The sequence below is a fragment of a genome, unplaced genomic scaffold (genome assembly GCF_019419815.1).
Source record: "Pyrus x bretschneideri cultivar Hongxiangsu unplaced genomic scaffold, Pyrus_bretschneideri_v1 Contig20, whole genome shotgun sequence".
Taxonomy (NCBI): domain Eukaryota; kingdom Viridiplantae; phylum Streptophyta; class Magnoliopsida; order Rosales; family Rosaceae; genus Pyrus; species Pyrus x bretschneideri.
Genome location: NW_025999502.1, coordinates 625,286 through 644,316, shown reverse-complemented (window position 1 = coordinate 644,316; position 19,031 = coordinate 625,286). Strand labels below are relative to the sequence as shown.

Below are 19,031 nucleotides of genomic sequence, written 5' to 3'. Positions count from 1 at the left end.
ATGCTTTTTTTACTCAATGAGGTTGTTACATAGTTTGCCGATGTTAATTTTATTTTCTACATGTTAACGAAGAGGGCAAATTTCAAATGTATTTTTTGAAGTTCCTGATTTTGATTTTTGGAAAAGTGTCAAGTAGTTTTAATTTCTTTGTGCAATCTTTGCAAAGTGTTTTTTTCAAAGAGGTATTTCTTCATGATTGTGTATTGTTGCGATGGCGACTAGAAGTTGCTGGTGGCGGAGTATGTGCATCATGATACCCTTGACAAACATCTCTTCAATTGTATGTGCCTCCTATATTCAGTTATTCAATGAATTGTTATTATTATACAATTTTTGGCTTTTCTTTTCTGCACAAGATATGAGAACATGTTTGACACATTGCTTGAAATATGAGGAGGAACACTCTTTATTTGAAAGTTGCACTGCATTTCAATGAACACTCTTTATTTAGATTTTTTACCCTTTTAAAGCAGAAAAAGAATGTAATTATGAATAAAGTTTCGTTTTTGGTACTTCCCTAATCATGTGATACAAATGGCTTCAAGAATTCAGAGTGCAGGGTATAGCCGAAATGGAAAAGCGTATGTACACGACTTTCTTGATGTTAACGGCGACCAGTTCTCATAGTGGATGCTTCTAAGCATCTTTCTGCTGTAAGTTTTATACTTTTCGCCATGTCTCCATACCATATAATCTTAATATTCTTGAGGTGTTGCATACAAATTTTTATCAACAAAATAGTGTTAGTTTTTACATCGTTTCGAAAGTTATGATTAATTTTTTGCTACGTTTGGCTTAGATGAAGTTTTGTATGGTACTTTGGTCACTGAACAAAAAGTGCCACAGGTGCATGGTCCCGCTGATAAAGAGAAGCTCTACGTGCCCTTCCAGAAAAGAGCAAAGAAATACTAGGAATCTTCAATCTACGTTGGGTCCAGCGAAAGTAATAATAGGCATACAACAGATTTTTTTTACGTTCTTTCAACATTATTATTTTTAATTATATAGCCGAATGAGCACGGGATTCCTTTCGAGTCTCTGCGAGATTAGAGTAAGGGCTATGTTGTTTTGATTGTGCATTTTGTGAGTTGGGCTGTTTTAAGCCACGTCAACATCTTATATTAATTTTTTTTTTATAGAAAGAGAAAGACAAAATAGAGAATACGAGAGGAGGGGATAAAAAGAGGAGAGAGAATTCTATTCCGTTTTAATAAGAATGTAATGAATTTAGTGTAATCTTAATCCTAATGGGTTTTTGTCATGTACCTTATCACTGAATTTATTTGCTTTTTTCAATTGTTGCTCTTGGGGATTGTGATGATTGCATTGTGTGGATTTTATTTGAATTGCCAAATTTTGTCAAATGTAAAACATTTGACGAATGCTTCTTGAATGAATTTGGATTAATAGATACAACAGTAGAGTAACAAGTGGGATGTAAATCAAGAAGCCCTAAATGTGACCATCTCTAGTTTGAAATTCATTGAAAAATATGAAAGAATATTGCGTGGGTTCTATTAATGTGAAAAATTAGTACTTTTGTAGTGACATATGCTATTGTGAAGAAACAAAAGAAGCATAAAAATTAGAAGCAAAAAGTGAACTACAAGATCGACTACTAATAATGCCTCCAGTTGTCAATTTTTGATCAACTAGTCTTTATCCTGACCATCAAGTTCATAGAATTCTTGATGGCTGTTGATATATGGAAATCAACAGTTTGAAGGATTAAAATGTTCTAATTTGGTGTAGGTAATCTTGGTTTAGCAAATTGGCAGCGAGATTGCACACTTCTCACTCCATTGTAAGTCTACTAACTTATCCTATAAGAATTGTTTTGGTTTGTGTTTGCGGTTTCCATTCAATGTAAACCCTCTTCTTTTATATATATATATATATATATATATATTTTTTTTTTTTTAATTTAGATCCTGCAAGTTTGAGGCATTGGTAATGGAAATAAATACAAATCATATGAGTAGATGTTTCCTGATGTGGTAAAATGGTTTTACCAAGTCTTCTTCCGTATAGGTAATAGATCATCTATGATATATAATTTGGGTTGAATTTGTTTCCTTCATAGACAAATTTCATTTTTTTTTTCTTTCTATTTCTCTTATGATTTCAGACAACGATGCTAAGCAAAATGAAAACAAGCCCATTAGATTAAGAAAATTCATTGCTACTTATTGTTCCTTATTGTAGATAGTGTTGTAAGTACATTTTCCACATGTATATAAGTAGTATGGCTTATTATATATACATTTAATACTTTCTCCATGATTTGTACAGTTTGAAAACCTGCAGCACAACACGGGCACTCTTGCAAGTAATATCTAGAGCACAGCTGGTTGGGATAATGATGGAATAATTAGGGATTGGACAGCTGGCGACTTACAACTCCATGCTATCAGCACGGCAGCAGAGAGAGATTATGTGGAGGCTGTTCATGCAATATCATGACTCTTACTAATAAACATCGTTTTCAAATTAATTGCATGAGGCATATTTGGATGAGTCCTGCATGTGAAGTGATCAGCAGGTGAACATTAAATGGCATATGCCGTGTTTTTATCCACTCGTGATTTAAGTAGATGATGCTATCAGAAAAGAAGTGGATTATTATTTTTTTTGCTAGAGAAAGAAAGAACTATATTGAAGAGAAAAGCCCATAGGGCAACCTGTTTGAGTACAATTAAATAGTTAGGCTAGATGAGCAGTCAATGGAATAGTTTTATCCTAAACATGGAAGCCATTAACTAAGAACCGACTATTGTGACAGCATCCGCTACAAAATTGGCTTCTCTGAAGGCATGCTTCCAACAAATATCCTCAAAGAAGCCTGCGAGCTGTCGAATATTTGCAAGAATGGTCCTCAATCTTCAAGGAGCATGATAGGCACCACAAATAGCCTCACTAACCAGCTTAGAGCCGCCTTCAACAATGATGCGCTTAAAACCCCTTGAGTTTTCCATCCAGAGACCATCACGAAGCACCAAACATTCTGCCACATTAATGGCATTCTGTCCAACATCGCACGCCCCTGCAGTGATAGGGGAACCATTCTCATTTCTAATCACAAAACCAAAACCAGCCTGCTGGTTAATCACCGAGCCGTCAAAGTTGAGCTTGACAAAACTATTTTCTGGGGAAGACCACCAAATGGGGTCGGGTTTCACCTTTTGGTCACCAGAAGGCCCATTATGCATCACCAGATTAGTTGCACGAAAATCTCTACTCATACTTAATGTTGAATTCACAATTCTAGTGTAATTCAGATTTTTATTTTGAAATACGAAAAGGTTCATCTCCTTCCAAATTTGCCAACAAATAAGGAACGCCATATCTAACTCGCTTAGATCGTCAATGATTTTGCTGTCCAGGTTGATTAGCCAATCATTGAAATTAAGGTTTTGATTTATCTTTAAGGAGCTAGATATAGTGGGGTTGTTCCACACCTGTCTAGCAAAATCACAGTAAGCAAAAAGTTGGCTAATACTCTCATTATCTGAGTTACAAAGGCGACAAATAGTAGGCATATTATTAATATATCTTGCCAAATGGTCTCTGGTTTGGAGTTTTCCCAAAATGAGAAGCCAACTAAAGATTTTTTACTTTGTGAGGCAAGTTATTAAGGTTCCACATCCTTTTCAAAAGCTTGCTAAAATTAACATTGTTATTAATAGAATTCTGTATCCAAGTTGTAGACTTGACAGGGAATTTACCATTAGCATTTGGTCCCCAACGTCATGAATTATTTTGAGAGGCTAAAGGCAAAGGAATACTACAAATTTTGTTAACAAAATCAACATCAACCATAGAACATAACAATTGTTTATTCCATTGACCATTAGTAATAAACTGGCTCACTTTCAGATCATGATCAACGTTAGTAAGTTGGGAGTTAGATAAGAGAATGGTAAGAGGGAAAGGAAAAACCCAATTATGGGTCCAGAAAAGAATATTTTCTCCATTTCTGACTACCCATCTCAACCCCATCCTAACAACTTCCCTAGCATTTAGGATACCCTTCCATGCACAAGAATAATTTTGTCTAATTTTATTATTAAAAAAAATCTTCATTTTTCAAATATTTATTTTTAACAATTTGGACCCACCAATTTTGATCTTCGGTTAGGACTTTCCACCCTAATTTAGCCAAGCAAGCATTGTACCTAATGCCTAACCTTCCATTCTCTTTAGAGCAGCAAATTTTGTCTCACACAACATGGTTTAGTTTGGAGTCTTTTCCCCACAAAAATTTCCTACTCTCTTTATCAATAGCCTTAGTAATCTTTTCAGGGATGATTTGGAACACCAGAAAAGTTTGCTTTAATGAGAGTAAGCCTCACTGCCTTAGATAGAGTATTAGCCTTCCAACTGGATAATTTGTTTTGAATCTTAATAATAAGCTCTTTAGCATTAATAAGGTCTTTCTAGAAAATTATTTTATGGATCCCTAAGTGTTTGCCAATAATGGTTTTATGCTGGATTTAGAGAATATTAACAATATCATTCCTAGTATGATTTAGAGTGTTATTGGAGAAGTAAAGTGACGACTTATGGAAGTTTATTTTTTTTCTAGAAGTATAGGAAAAGTCATTAAGCACTTTAGAAATATTCCTAGTTGTAGTATTAGTAGCTTTAACAAAGATCAGGCAGTCGTCCGCAAACATTAGATTTGTAACTCTAAACCCTCTAGGAGAAGTTGGTAGACCAACATTGTTCCTAGGAGACCCACCAACTTTGTCTAAATGTCTTATCAGGGGTTCCATACATTAAATATATATGTAGAGAGAAAGGGGGTCACCCTGTCTAATGCCCCTCGATGGATGAAAATAGACATGAGCTTTACCATTAACTAACACATAAAAGCAAGTGGACGTAATACATTCCATAATGAGGTTAATCCAATGAGTATTAAATTCGAATCTTATTAAAACAGATTTAATATAATCCCAGCTAATAAAATCATAAGCTTTTTCAAGATCTAATTTGATAGCCATAGCATTATACTTACCTTTTTTTACCCTTAAATGATGAGAAGATTTCATGAGCAATTAGAATATTATCCTAGATGGATCTTCTAAGAGCAAAGACACCTTGATTCCTAGAAATGCAATGTGTTAGTAAAGGTTTAATCTAATTAACCATAATCTTAGTGATAATTTTATAAGTGACATTACATAAGCTAATTGGTCTAAAATTAGAAACCAATATAGGGTTAGCCACTTTACGTATAAGGGTAATATGCGTATGGTTTATCAACCTTAGACTTGATCCTGTGTTGAAGAAATCTTTAACCATGTTCGTAATAGATTCGCCAACAAGGCCCAATAATTTTGATAGAACATAGCATGAATACCATTAGGTTTAGAAGCTTTGAGAGCCCCAAACTATTTACAGCTTCAAGAACCTCACCATCGAGAATAGGCTTGTTTATGAAGGAATTGTGTACCTCAGTTAAATAGGGTTCAATTATATCCACAAAGTTACTAATACTTGAGTTAGAAGGGGTGATGGAAGAGGTGAATTGAAGTTTAAAATCTTCAACAAAAATATTTTCCAATCCTACACCTTTCCACCACCAATCACCTTGGTGGTCTTTAATTCTAGAAATCTCATTCCTTTTCTTCCGAATATTATTCACAGTTTGGAAGTACCTAGTACTTCTATCTCCAAGTTGGAGCCAATTAACTCTAGCGTTTTCCTCATTCCTGAGAACTTGATAAAGTTGCCTTTTAATAACACTTTCCTTGTTTAACATAATGCTGGAATCAGGTATACTCATACTATCTTGTTGGATTTTTTCGAACTTACTCATAAGGACCTTTTTCTTGTTGAAGATGTTCCCAGAGATATCTTTATTCCATTTCTTGATAAGAAATTTGAATCTACCTAAGTAACCCCTAACCTTATCACAAGAGATACCAGGCATGTCATCATTCCAAGCTTTACTCATAAGATTCATAAAATTCGGATGAGTTAACCACATAGCCTAAAATTTGAACTTATACTTTCTACAACATTAACGTTACACAAGGTACTAGTATCCAACAAGATTGGGCTATGATCTGATCCAAAAATGGGATAATTATGGAGAAAGGCATTGAGGTATAAGTTTAACCAATCAGAGTTAGTAATAGCCTTTTCCAATCTTTCATAGATAATGGTGTTATCTTTATGACCATTACACTAGGTGAAAGGCACTCTTGAAGCAGGGATGGAAATTAAACTACCTTCACTCAAGAACTTATTAAAGTCTATCATGTGGTTTAGGACACTTCTATTACCTCCAACCTTTTTAGTAAGATTAATGATATTGTTAAAGTCACCAAGGAGAAGCCAGAGGTTAATTTCACTATTTGTAGGACTTAGATTAATGATATTGTTCCATAGTTAAGGTTGCAGATTTTTTTTTAGGGTAAGCATAAACAAAAGTACAGAAGAATTTAATGTTTGTTTGCTTATCTAAAACGTCACAGTGAATAAATCTAGAATTATGGGCAAGCACATTCATATTAATATTTCGATCATTCCAACAAAGGCATAGACCCCTGCCCTTCCATCCCCACTAACAAAAAAACACATTAGTGAACCTCTTAAACAATAAAGCATTAAGCCTTTTATCAAGGCTGGATCTAGGTTCGACAATACACAAAACATCTAAAAAACATAGACAACAAAGAAAATTAAACTGTGAGGCAAAATCAGGCCAGCCCCAGCCTCTACAGTTCCATAACAGCGACTTCATCAATCAACATCCTCTAGATTGTAGCTAGGACTTACTTCACCTTTACCCTTACTTCTAACCCTCTTCTTATTACCTCCAGATTGAACTTGCTCAAATTCACATTCCTCAGTTTCCATAAAGTCCTCATCGGTATCCAGATCAGTGACTTCTTTAACTCCCTTAACATTACCTCCACTATCAGCAACCTTTTCATTCATCACAATCATTTCTCCGACGTTGCCAGTACCAGACCCTCTGTTAGCTTGAGGATACCACTTAGAAACAAGATCAGCCTTTGACACCCAAGTTCTATTACCTCGTACAATATTCTCATAGCTTCTGCCATCCCTATAATCAGAACTCCTGCCTTTACTAGCACTTTTGTTCTTTCTAACTAGGACCGAGTTCCACCCTTCCTCATCCTCGGTATGCTCCTAGAAATTCTCACCCTTCACCGGTGTTTCTCCCTCAGCAGAACCTAACTCATCAACTAGAGTAGGTTAGGGGAATAACAGCATAACACCTTCAGGGAGCTCACTCTTGGTTTCATCACTCACTGGGAAATCAGTAGGGCACACCAAAGGTTTATCCTCAAAGATTCTATCCACAAGGAGACAACCATCATTATCATAGTCAGCAGGGCAATAACGTTTATCAGTTATCTTTCTTTCGCAGTAGAAGCAGAGTTCAAAAAGCTTCTTATAGATCAGCAGCAATGGGGCACTCTTCATCATCATTTACCGCTAAGATTCTCTTCAGGAGGAGCCTCAGATATACTTCGAGAAGAACTCTAACAAACAAGCCATTGAGCCCCGAGGGGGTAGTCTTATCCGCTAGGACAAAGCTACCCACATGTTGCATAATAACGTCCAAAATCTTAGCATCACAGTATTGGACCGGGACTCTGGGTATCCTAATCTAAACCCTCAAATTAGAGATGAGGTTCATATCTCTAAAATGAACATTCCACCTCTTCCTATGGAAAATTTGACCCCAAACATACCAGGGCCATATTGTCTAAGGCAAACTCCAACTCTTCCTTATCAGTAAACTCAATAACATACCACCTATGCCCAAAATGGTCCAAATACAACAGATTCTTAACTCTAGCACCCTAAGTTTATCCCAACTTTCACTTGATGGTCCTAGCATCCAATTGCTTACCCACTAACTTACCCATGAACACTCTACTCTCCATGTATTCAAGATTCAGATTTGAATAGAGGCTAGTAGACACTCTGGTAATGCCACTTTCTATGGTGAAGGTACCATGAGCACCCTCAACCACAACTGGGGGTTGACCAGGGAGGAGATTGGCAAACTTATTGGCCCAAGCATGGATCCTAGGGTTGGTGGGAATTCTAGCATGCCTGGAAGAGGAAGCTTCTAGTTGGGAAATGACAATCATGGTTAAGGTACAAAAGCTCTAAGGAGGAATCAAGGATGATAAGTAATGACTAAAACTAATCAACCAACACCTATAAATACTAATGGCAAAGCTACTAAGATGGTTCCAGGAATACAAAGTGGGCAAACCTAGAAGGCAAAGAGACACACACAAGCTCTTGGATATAATTAACACCCTACATAGCCTAAACCTAATCCAGACAGCAGAGAAAGCAAGCATGCTCTCGAAAAACAATAAATTGGACCAAGACACTCTAAACCAACATCTAATCTTTAAAAAATCATGATTAAGCCTAGAGATTAAAATCACATTCACATCAAGAAGTTTGTTTAGCTTCTAACAAGTGTTCTAATTATCTCCATCCAAAATGAACCACTGATAATTGAAACATACCTTGCAAACTCCGGTTAGCAGGTCATCAATTTTACAGGCAGCAAACAATGGCTAGCATCACCTCCCAACTCACCTACCTTAGGTTATTGCCCCGTCTCTTGATAATCTTATTGTGAATTAGCACGCCACACTCTTATCTTTTAACATAATGATGAGGATTATCCCCCCGAGACAAGGACTTATCAAAACAAACGAAATCTTAAGCCTTATCATAATAACTAAATCCTAATTTCTTTTGGATATCTACCTTAATAGAAATTTCCCTCCTCTTCGTTATCCAACTAGTTAACCAATTAACTACAACCCAAATGAAATTTGCAAAGAGATTCTGATTAACCAAGTAGAATGATTGCAACTCGGTAAACCCTAACCCTAGAAATTTCCCCTTTTTCGCCCCTCTCGACTCTCATCCTTTTTTTCTTTCCAATCCTCTTTTAATTTACAATCGTCAAATTAAATGAATTAAAAAGAAGTGGATTATCATCATAGGTGATTTGGTGATGAACGGTACAATTCTACATCATGTCCAAGTGTATTTTTAGTCTTATAAATATAAGACTTCGTGCAACGGGAAGGGCCTCTCAAATTCAAAACACAACTATCTTGTGCAAATCTCTCAAACACCTTGAGATTTTTTATTTTCTTTTTTCGTGCCAACACATCTTCAGTTTGGATAAACAACACTGTGGAAGCAACCGACGAAATCTTTAGTTTGGATAAACAACACTGCAGTCGTAGAATCAACCGACCGAGGATCACCTTCAGTTTGGATAAACATCACTGCTTTGAGACTGACTAGTTATTTATCCAAGTCTCGGTCAACAAGGATTTCCAAGTCCTTGTTGGAAAAGGTCATCTCATCAGCCTTCTTGGTGAAGTGAGGTGTTACCAAGTTACTATATTCGGCACACTGAAAGTCGAATTTGATATTGAACTTTACAGAACTAACAGCCTTATCTTCAGACTCTAGAACCCGAAGGCCGAGATGTGTTCCTTCCTCAGCCGCAATTGCAAGATCAAGAAGTCATTAGCGTGCCCAACACCATATCAACATACATTTTACTCCCCGGCCGAACTCGACTGACGAGTTGGCACACCCCGCATTCAACCGTATGACGTAGTTAGCTTATTAATTACTCGGCCTGTGGGCCATGTAGGCTAAGTAGTTTTTAGGATCAACATTTTGGCACGTATAGCGGGACCTAGTGCTAAAATTACGAAGTTCACATGATATGTCAAGACCTTGATTAGGCTCCACTGGACGAGATTGGTCGCCTATTTAAAAAACGCTTTAGGGGGAAAGAAAACTCTTGAGGAGCATAGAAATTTTTTTTGAAGTGAGAAGAATTCTTGAAAAAGAAAGGCAAGAGGCCTGGGAGCTATTAGCCATTGCGGCCACAATCAAACTTCGGCCTAAGAAAATTGTCAAGCCGATCGAAGAAAAACCTGGGCCATCAATTATTTCTGTCGAGATTAAAAATTTGGTTGGCCTAAAAGAAAAAGTTCAAGTTTCTGAGCAAAAAATCGACTTAGAAAATGATTCGTCAGATAAGTGCTCCAATGACGAACAAGGCTGAGACATGATTTTAGACACCGAAACCATGATAGTCGATATGGTTATTGGCAATAAAGATGATATGGAGAAATCCCATTCAGCTAAGTTATTTGAGTTAAAAACAAAAATTGATGAAATTATTAGGCTCCAGGTCTGGTGTCCCTTAAAATGTGTCTCATTTGTGTCTCCTTGCTAATATGTTGACACATGTCCTTTAACTTAACTTAAAACTTAACTCTGTTAACTTTATTTATTTAACATTTAAATTAAAAAAAATCCAAAATAATAAAAAACTATTGGGCTAACAAGGTGAGCAAACCCAAATAGGATTCTTCACCTTCTTTTACGTGGCTGTTGAGTGAACAAACTTCTCTATTCAAGCTTTCTGGTACAAAGTGAGATTAATGAGAAAGCCAACTAAAAGGTGATCAAGGAACTCCATGCTATGAATCCTATATATATATATTTGACAAAAAGAAAAGAAAGAAGAAGTATATATATACACTTATTGCACCATTTATAATTTTCTTGCTGAAATATTCATATATAAATTTGACTCTTATATTTTTCATTTTTCCTTAAGGACATGGACGAAGAAGATAATCCCAGTGAAGCAATGGAACAAAAGAATGAATTTTACTTTGTTTTTAGAGTGAAATTCGTTTGACACCAAGCACCTGCAAGAGCTTTCATTTAGTCACAAATCAGTTCTTGCATTTAAAGGACATATATAGTACTATAGTTTTGGTTTTGTGTAACTCAATCAACTCAACTATGAATGATGATTTCATATTTGTTATAATCTCACTCGCCTCAAATTGAAATATTGAGCACTACAGTTCTAGTTTTGTATATTGTGAAAAATGCAGCTTTGTATTTTCTGCACGAGAATAACAACAACAACATACACACAATCGATAATTACTAAAGCCCTCAGTTTGCCTACTCAACTCTTTACCCAGTAAGCAGTAGTCCCACTGCTTCGAATCGTTTTTGTCTTCATTAATCCTTAACTCCTATAATCAATTTTGTCTTCATTAATCCTTGTTCACCTTGGCAACTCAACACCCATGGAAAGAAAGTGAAGAATTCTATTTCAAATATGGCTTTTCATATGCTTCACTGGTATTATCTTCTCCGTCCATGTCCTTAAGGAAAAATGAAAAATACAATATATCAGAGTCAAATTTATATATGAATATTTCAGCAAGAAAATTATAAATGGTTCAATTATATATATATATGTGTGTGTGTGTGTGTATATCCGTACCTTATTCAGTGTATATATATTTGACAAAAAAAAAAAAAATATAAGTGTGTCGATATACATATATATATTTGACATATATATATATATATATATATGAGTGTGTCGATATATATTTATACATCCAGGGACGCAAAAGCTTGTTCATTAATCTCAGTTTCTACTAGAAAGCTTGAACAGAGAAGTTTGTTCACTCAACAGCCACGTAAAAGAAGGTGAAGAATCATATTTGGGTTTGCTCACCTCATTTCAATAGTTTTTGATTATTTTGGATTTTTTTAAATTTAAATGTTAAATAAATAAAGTTAACAGAGTTAAGTTTTAAGTTAAGTTAAAGGACACATGTCAACATATTAGCAAGGAAACACAAATGAGACACATTTTAGGGGACACCAGACCTAGACCCAAATTATTATGCCCGGTGGGCTTAATAATTGTTCAATGCATTCGTCAATTGATAATGAAAAAGATTTTGTCCTTGGACGAAAAGCTTCTTGAGTGACCATTGCAGCTTTCAAGTTGTCTTCTGCCGGAAGAGCTTTCTCGAAAATACCAAAATATTCTCAGGTTTGTTCTAGAGTAGAAGACGCTCGAGTGATAACTTCGTTGCTCAATTGACCATCAGCTGCAAGATCATATAGACACTCCCCTACAGAGTCAAGGCCCTTACGTTTAAGAATTTGTGAAGTTGAGAGAGACAGGAAATCCTGCAGCTTGACATGGGCATCTAATTTAGTCGTTGATATAGGGGGTTCTGGTGGTAGTCGTCGAAGAGCCAGCCGCTCCGAAGTAGTTGAAATAAAAGCATCGAACTCGACTTTCCATAAAGGCTTCATATGAAAAGAGTTGAGGCAAAAGGAAAATCTTAAAACAAAAACTGACAGAGAGAATTGGTTTTAAACCTGCCGAGATGAGACTTCGGCCATGTCCCTTGGTTCATTGCTCGAACCTAGAGAACTTAATGGCCGAGCCCAGTGATTTAGATTGTTTCTCAATTCATGTGGCCGATGAAGGTTATCTACGTTCGACGGCCAATGAAGTGGCTAGGAAATATAGATAACGCCCTTCGGCGTATAGAATTTTCGGTGAAATGAGAAAGTAGTCACCTGGTATTTAATATTTTCCTGATTTAGAATTCTAAGACAGAAGATTGACCAAAGGAAAGGAATATGGGTACTTATGAAGGCCGAAGTGGCTTCTTGGGGGAGAGTACCAAGGTCCTGATCCTGCAGGTGAATGGGTGTTTCCGCCATCGCTTCAGGCTCACCATGAGGCCTTTTCCATGTTAGCTGCAGGAAAATCGACATGGTTAGTTACCTCGACCACAAGGGGAGGATTAGTGGAAGGACGTTTGGCTGGTTGAGGGCGACTCGCCAGGGAATCTTGTCGTTTCATCATCCTGAAATAAAAACCTGTTAATACTTTTGAATTTAATGAGACATAGAGAGTTACCAACAACATAATCATACCTCTTCCAAGATGATCGTTGATTGTTTTTTATTTTTAGGGAGATTTTTCGCGACCGAAGGGGTCACTTCTTTTAAAATGGGTGGCCGGCCCCGAAGCTGCAGGCTCTTCGACTAGCAGAGTAGCAACTGGTGACCATGACCCTAAGGACCGGTTGAAAGTTAGGGCGCTTGGTTAGTTGGAGTTGGCCATTTCTCCGTCAAGGCCGGAATGACGGAAGCAGGAGGAAAGACATTAGGAGTGGTCGTTCCCGTGCTCTGGCTGGAGATAACGTGAATCTCCAGTGTTCTTTTCTTCACCAATTTCTTAACACGTTTTGTGGGACGAGAGGCTTCATCTGCCATCTCGGTTTCCTGGCGAGGCCGTTTGCTCAGCAAGGTTTGCATGACAGCTTTAGTTTTCTTGGAGGGGACCGATTTTTTCCTGGCCGTAGCTGCGGCAATCACGTCTGCCTATTTTAGCACTCGACCATCTGAGAAAGCAAGATCAAATTAGTAAAGTCGAGTAAGTTTTTTTTATTTTATTATTTTTTATTTTTTATTTTTATTTTTAAAAAAAGAAATAAAGGTAAAGATAATCGTATACCTTAAGTTGTCTTTTTGGATTGAGGGGCAGAAGTTGTTTTGGATCGTTGCGAAAGATTTTATTGACGACATCTTCGACTAGTGTGCCAAAGAAGTCCCATGTGTATTCTTCCCACCAATTGCCAAAGGTATCAGTACTAAGAGATTAAGGGACAGTTGGTCGAAGGCGGAATTTCTTGCACCTTTCTTGAAACTCTTTCTCGATATCTCGACATTCCTTCTCCGAAGAACCAAAAAAGCGTCCTCGGCCTAGGAGGGAGCGGGAGGTAAGTAGAGGCACCGGGCAACCTTGAAGGTAACCAAGTTGTCGAGCAGTGAAGTGAGGATGGTAGACCTCCCAGCTTACTAGATGAGCGTCGCAGTCGAGGGGAAGGTCACATGTTAACATGAACGACCCCTAGTTTTGATGAAGATCAGCATCTTCAGCTTCACTCCATGTTGATGTAAGAAACCTGATTGAGGAGGGGTACTCTTGATGATGACATATTAAAAATTCATCGTCAGAAATGACATCTAGGCCGAAGAAGTATTTGAAAACTTCTTTGGCCCAGTAAGGAGGCGTCAGTCGAGAAGCTAACTGAAAGCCGAGTGCTTCAGTAGGTTGGAGGCTGGAGATCTTTGGCCGAAGAGTGGCAAAATAAATCAGCAGCCAAAGTTGGAAAACCCTGGTGTGGGTCGATTTTGTTGATGGTTTCTTCGGCCAAGCAGTGCATGAGATTGGCTAAAACGGCTGAACTGAGTGCCAGGGTGTGACCACTAGCTAAGGCTTCAGCCACCAGCATATTTTCGACCAAGCATTTGTTTAACTTGGTACAACAGATAAACTTGTTGTACCAGTAAAATAAGAAGGCTTCATGTTCTCCCTTTCGTAGACTTGCCTCCCCTCGGCCAGCAAAGTGGAGGATAAAGGTGTTGTTGTTGAAGAAGTTCTTATGCAACTTCTGAACTTCTTTTGAAGGCTCTTGACCATCTTGACTCAGCGTCTCGACGACCCGTTCGTCAAATAGTGCCTTGAAGTCGAGATTCGACAGACATCCAACAAAGGCCGCATCTATTGGGATACCAAATGGAGGAATTCTAAGAATAGCTGAGATATCGAGGATGGTGGGCCAATAGGGCCGAAAGGAAGGATCATAGTGTTGATGGCCAAGCACCAGAGGCTTAGTGCTGCCATAAGGAATTCTTTGTTCATGGTAATCTCCATAGTCGAGAGTCTAATGGCATCATAGATGCCAAAAGCTTTCCATTCTTAACAGAGGAATTTTTCCATCCGGTTGACCCAGGTTGCTCAGTTTGAGTTAGTTGTAGCCAGACTCCTTGGGGCTTTGTCAGGCCCCATTTTGACCAATCAAATCCTAACAAAAAAGGTGTCAGGCAGTGAGCCTTGAAGAGCGTGGTGATGGACAATGACACTGTGTCCTTGAAGAGTGGCCCCAGGATTTGATGAGTGGTGCTCAAATCACTCTCGAAGCACAGAGTTTTGATGGCGCTCCAGTCAATGAAGTCTTTGCATTTGTTGCACTCGTCAGAGAGCAATGAGATGAAGGAAGCCATTGATGAAGATTTGAATTTTTTAGGGTTTGAAGGAAGAATTTCTGATTTAAGAGCTTTAAGTGTTTCTGGGATTTTGAAAGCAAAATGGCAAGAGGATTTTCAAGGTTTTTGGAAGCGTAAAATGCAAATGGAAGGAATTTGGGTATTTATTGGCATTCTGGAAGGAAGGTCAAGCATTTGATTTTCAAACTTTGGGGCAGAATCGACCGGGAAATTGCTTTTCATTATGGATATTTAGAGAATCCGGGGGAAAGGATAGAGGTTTTCGCAGTTTAAGGACGCACGATTGCGTGTTACGGCAGATTTAATGCAGAAGAGACGTTTCGGCCAGAGCATGTTTTCGAGGGTCATGATTAAGGGCTGCTAGGTTAACCAAATGATTGACACGTGAAAAGACGTGCAAGAGAATTCAGATCGTGTGATCGTGCATCATAAATGCGCTCAATATATGAGATATTTGAGGCATTTCATTATCCTGTAGTTATCTTTTAGGGTTTGATTTCACTTCTTCAAGGTCGAAATTCGGCTAAAGAGTTCTAGGCCGAAGACCTCAGAAGCGAAGGGGCAATGTTTGGGCCTAAAATAATATTATTAAGCTGAGCGTAGTTTTGTGACGGCCCAAAGCTTTTCCAAATGTACTATAGGCTGTGTAATGGTCATAAACTGCTTAGTTAGGGTAGCCGAGTCCTATTGCAAGAAGGAGTGATTTGGATAAGAGCGGATGGGTCAAAGTCCTAGTATGATAAGCAGTCTCAATAGAGTAAGGACGTGAGATTTGAGAAGTGAAGGTGGCCAGATAGAGAGTTTGGTTCAAAGTCCTAGTAGGAGTAAGATTGGCCGAGCCTTGGTAGGACTAGGAAGAAGAATCCTAATCTGAATATAGTTCTGATTTGGCTAAGGTGGGATTGGCCACTATAAATAGAAGGGGAATGCATCATTCGAAGCCCCCTCAAATTCAACACACAACTGCCCTGCGCAAACCTCTCAAACATCTTGAAATTTTTTATTTTCTTTTTCCACCAACACATCTTCAGTTTGGATAAACAACACTGTTGCCGTAAAGTCAGTTGACCGAGGAGCACCTTTAGTTTGGATAAATAGCACTGCGTCGAGGCCGACTGGTTACCTATCCAAGTCTCAATCGAGAAGGGTTTTCGAATTCTTATTGGCAGAGGTCATCTTATTAGTCTTCCCGGCGAAGTAAGGTGTTACAAGTTACTATATTCGGCACATTGAACGCCAAGTGATTTTATGATTGGATATTCACAAGTGAGTTTCAAAGTTCAGCATTTTGACTGTCGAACCACATTTACCATCAAGACATACATCTCTTTTGAGTACCTGTGTCCGTATTTGGAGCTGGTTCGACCTGCTTATACTCTTACGAATATAATCACCTGTGACTGAACCTAGCACCGATGATTCGTGAACTTCGCAGAACTAACAGCCTTATCTTCAGGCTTGAGAACCCAAAGGCCGAGACGTGTTCCTTCCTCGGTCGCAATTGCAAGATCAAGAAGTCAGTAGCGCGCTCAACGCAACATTAACAAATTTTACTCCTCAACCGAGCTCGGCCGATGAGTTGGCACGCCCTACATCAACTAAAGGACGTAGTTAGCTCATTAGTTACTCGGCCTACGCACCACCGTGGAAATCATGATTTGTATTCGCCGAGCTTCGACGGTAGCGTATTCTTGGGGGGCAAATTCGAAAGACATGCTCCAGTTGATATGGCTTTTGGTCTTGTATGTCTCAAATGAGAAAATTACGAAGGCCAGCTACCATGTTTATTTTCTGATAGTCGCTGAGCTGGGCATGGAGGGCTATTCGGTGGAGAAAGATAAGTATGAAGCAACTTGGCATTGTATTGCCAACGTGCAGAGTAAGATCCAGGTTAATGAAGTTGTTTTCTGTAGCTGGCAAGTGGCCCTTAGCCATTGTTGTTGACAGATGAATATGCCGTAAGTAGCGAGCTATGGAAAATTCTGGATATGGCTTGCTGGTGATATGTTTTCGCCGAGTCGTGTTTGTGCTCGGTGAGCATACATTATTTGCATACTCGGTGGAGTTTAATGGAACACACTTGGTGGGATATGATTTCTCATGGCTCTGGAATCCACATGCAGTACGGTGATTTGTCCAGAAAAGCTTTAGGCCAATTGATAATGTCATTCAATGACATTTGTTCTTTGTGAGTAATTTGGTGGAAGCTCATCTTTTGTTCGGCATCAGAAAAATTCAAGCTCAATCCTATGATTAATTCGGTGGGGTTGAAGGATCTACTGCCAGCATTTTCTTTAAAGACCTTTCTTACAGTTCAAAATTGATTCGTCGAGTTCAGCAAGACGTTATTCCTTTCCTTGTAATTAAGGTGGGTCTTTCAGGTTGAAGAATGTTAATTACATTGAGAAGGGGCTTATTCAAGTCTTTGGATTTGACTGAGTTTGAAGAATTAATTAATTTCCTTAATCATTCGGCTCGTAAACCGAAGCTCAAGAAAACTGGAGAGCTACGTTTCGATCCAAATTTACTTCATCGGCCCTAGCAATCAAGGTCATTGAATGAACTCCACTCATACACTGTTGGATGACACCATAGTTAAGATAGTTTTGGGGAAGAGATCCCATCTGGATCTTTCCCACCAAATCCTAAGGATTAGGAGATTCGGATCCTTGAAATTTGATCTAACGGCTACAATTATTATAACTTTTAAAGGGACTCTCTATTTGTAGCTGCTGGATTAAATTTTAGGATCTCTTGATCCTTAGGATTTGGTGGGAAAGATCCAGATAGGATCTCTTCCATAATTTTGAGATCTCTTCCTAAACCCTATATATTTCTCACTTGAATAATATATTAAAATATCTAAATATTATCTAGAACACAGCTGGTTGGGGTAATGATGCAATAATTAGGGATTGGACAGCTGGAGACTTACAACTCCATGTAATCAGCACGGCAGCAGAGAGAGATTATGTGGAGACTGTTCATGCAATATTAGGATCTATCCTAATAAACATAGTTTTCAAATCAATTGCATGAGGCATATTTGGATGGGTCATGCATGTGAAGTGATTAGCAGGTGAACATTAAAAGGCATATGCCGTGTTTTTATCCACTTGTGATTTTAAGTGCATTATCTACAACAAGGTGTGATGCTATCAGAAAAGAAGTGGATTATCACCGTAGGTGATTTGGTGATGCACGGTAGAGTTCTACTTCGCGTCCAAGTGTATTTTCATTCTTATAAATATGAGACTTCGTGCAACGGAAGGGCCTCTCCAATTCAACACACAATTGTCCTGTGCAAACCTTTTAAACACCTTGAGATTTTTTATTTTCTTTTTCCTCGCCAACACATTTTCAATTTGGATAAATAGTATTGTGGAGGCAACTAGCCACATCTTTAGTTTGGACAAACAATAATGGAGCTGGAAACATCTTTAGTTTGGGAACAACACTAGAGCCGTAGAATCAGCCTACCAAGGAGCACCTTCAGTTTGGATAAACAGCACTGGAGATCGACTGGTTATTTATCCAAGTCTCGGTCAACAAGGATTTTCGAGTACTTGTTGGAAGAGGCCATCACACCAACCTTCTCGGTGAAATAAGGTGTTACCAGGTTACTACATTCGGTACATTGAAAGTTGAATTTGATATTGAACTTTGCAAAAATAGTAGCCTTGTCTTCAAGCTCTAGAACCCGAAGGCCGGGATGTCTTCCTTCGTTGGCTGGAATCGCAAGATCAAGAAGTCATCAGCACACCTAACGCCACATGAGGATACATTTTACTCCCCAGCCGAACTTGGCCGATGAGTTGGCACGCCCCACATTCAACTGAATGACATAGTTAGCTTATTAATTACTCGGCCTGCGTGCCACGTAGGCTAAATAGTTTTTAGGGTCAACAGCTAGTTAGAAAGGTTTCCAACATATAATTGTTAAAGAATTTGACCTATCAAAAGATGTTCATAGAAAAAATATTATCTCTGCTTGTGAGAGTTTCCTTGTTTCTCCAAACCCTTGCAGCCGCTGATCCTAGTTGTGGCCTGGATCGGTAGCAATCCTA

General features: G+C 38.3%; 1 long non-coding RNA gene across 2 annotated transcripts; it reads left to right on the top strand.

Moving 5' to 3' along the window:
• The first annotated feature begins 446 nt into the window (after positions 1–446).
• Positions 447–2,611, top strand: LOC103931049. 2 transcript variants are annotated; one of them, XR_007258303.1, is made up of 4 exons: positions 447–653; positions 800–932; positions 1,753–1,804; positions 2,293–2,611. It is a non-coding gene; the product is annotated as an uncharacterized LOC103931049 (long non-coding RNA). The 2 variants fall into 2 exon arrangements; XR_007258304.1 differs by having other exon boundaries at positions 800–943.
• Positions 2,612–19,031: the final 16,420 nt, after the last annotated feature.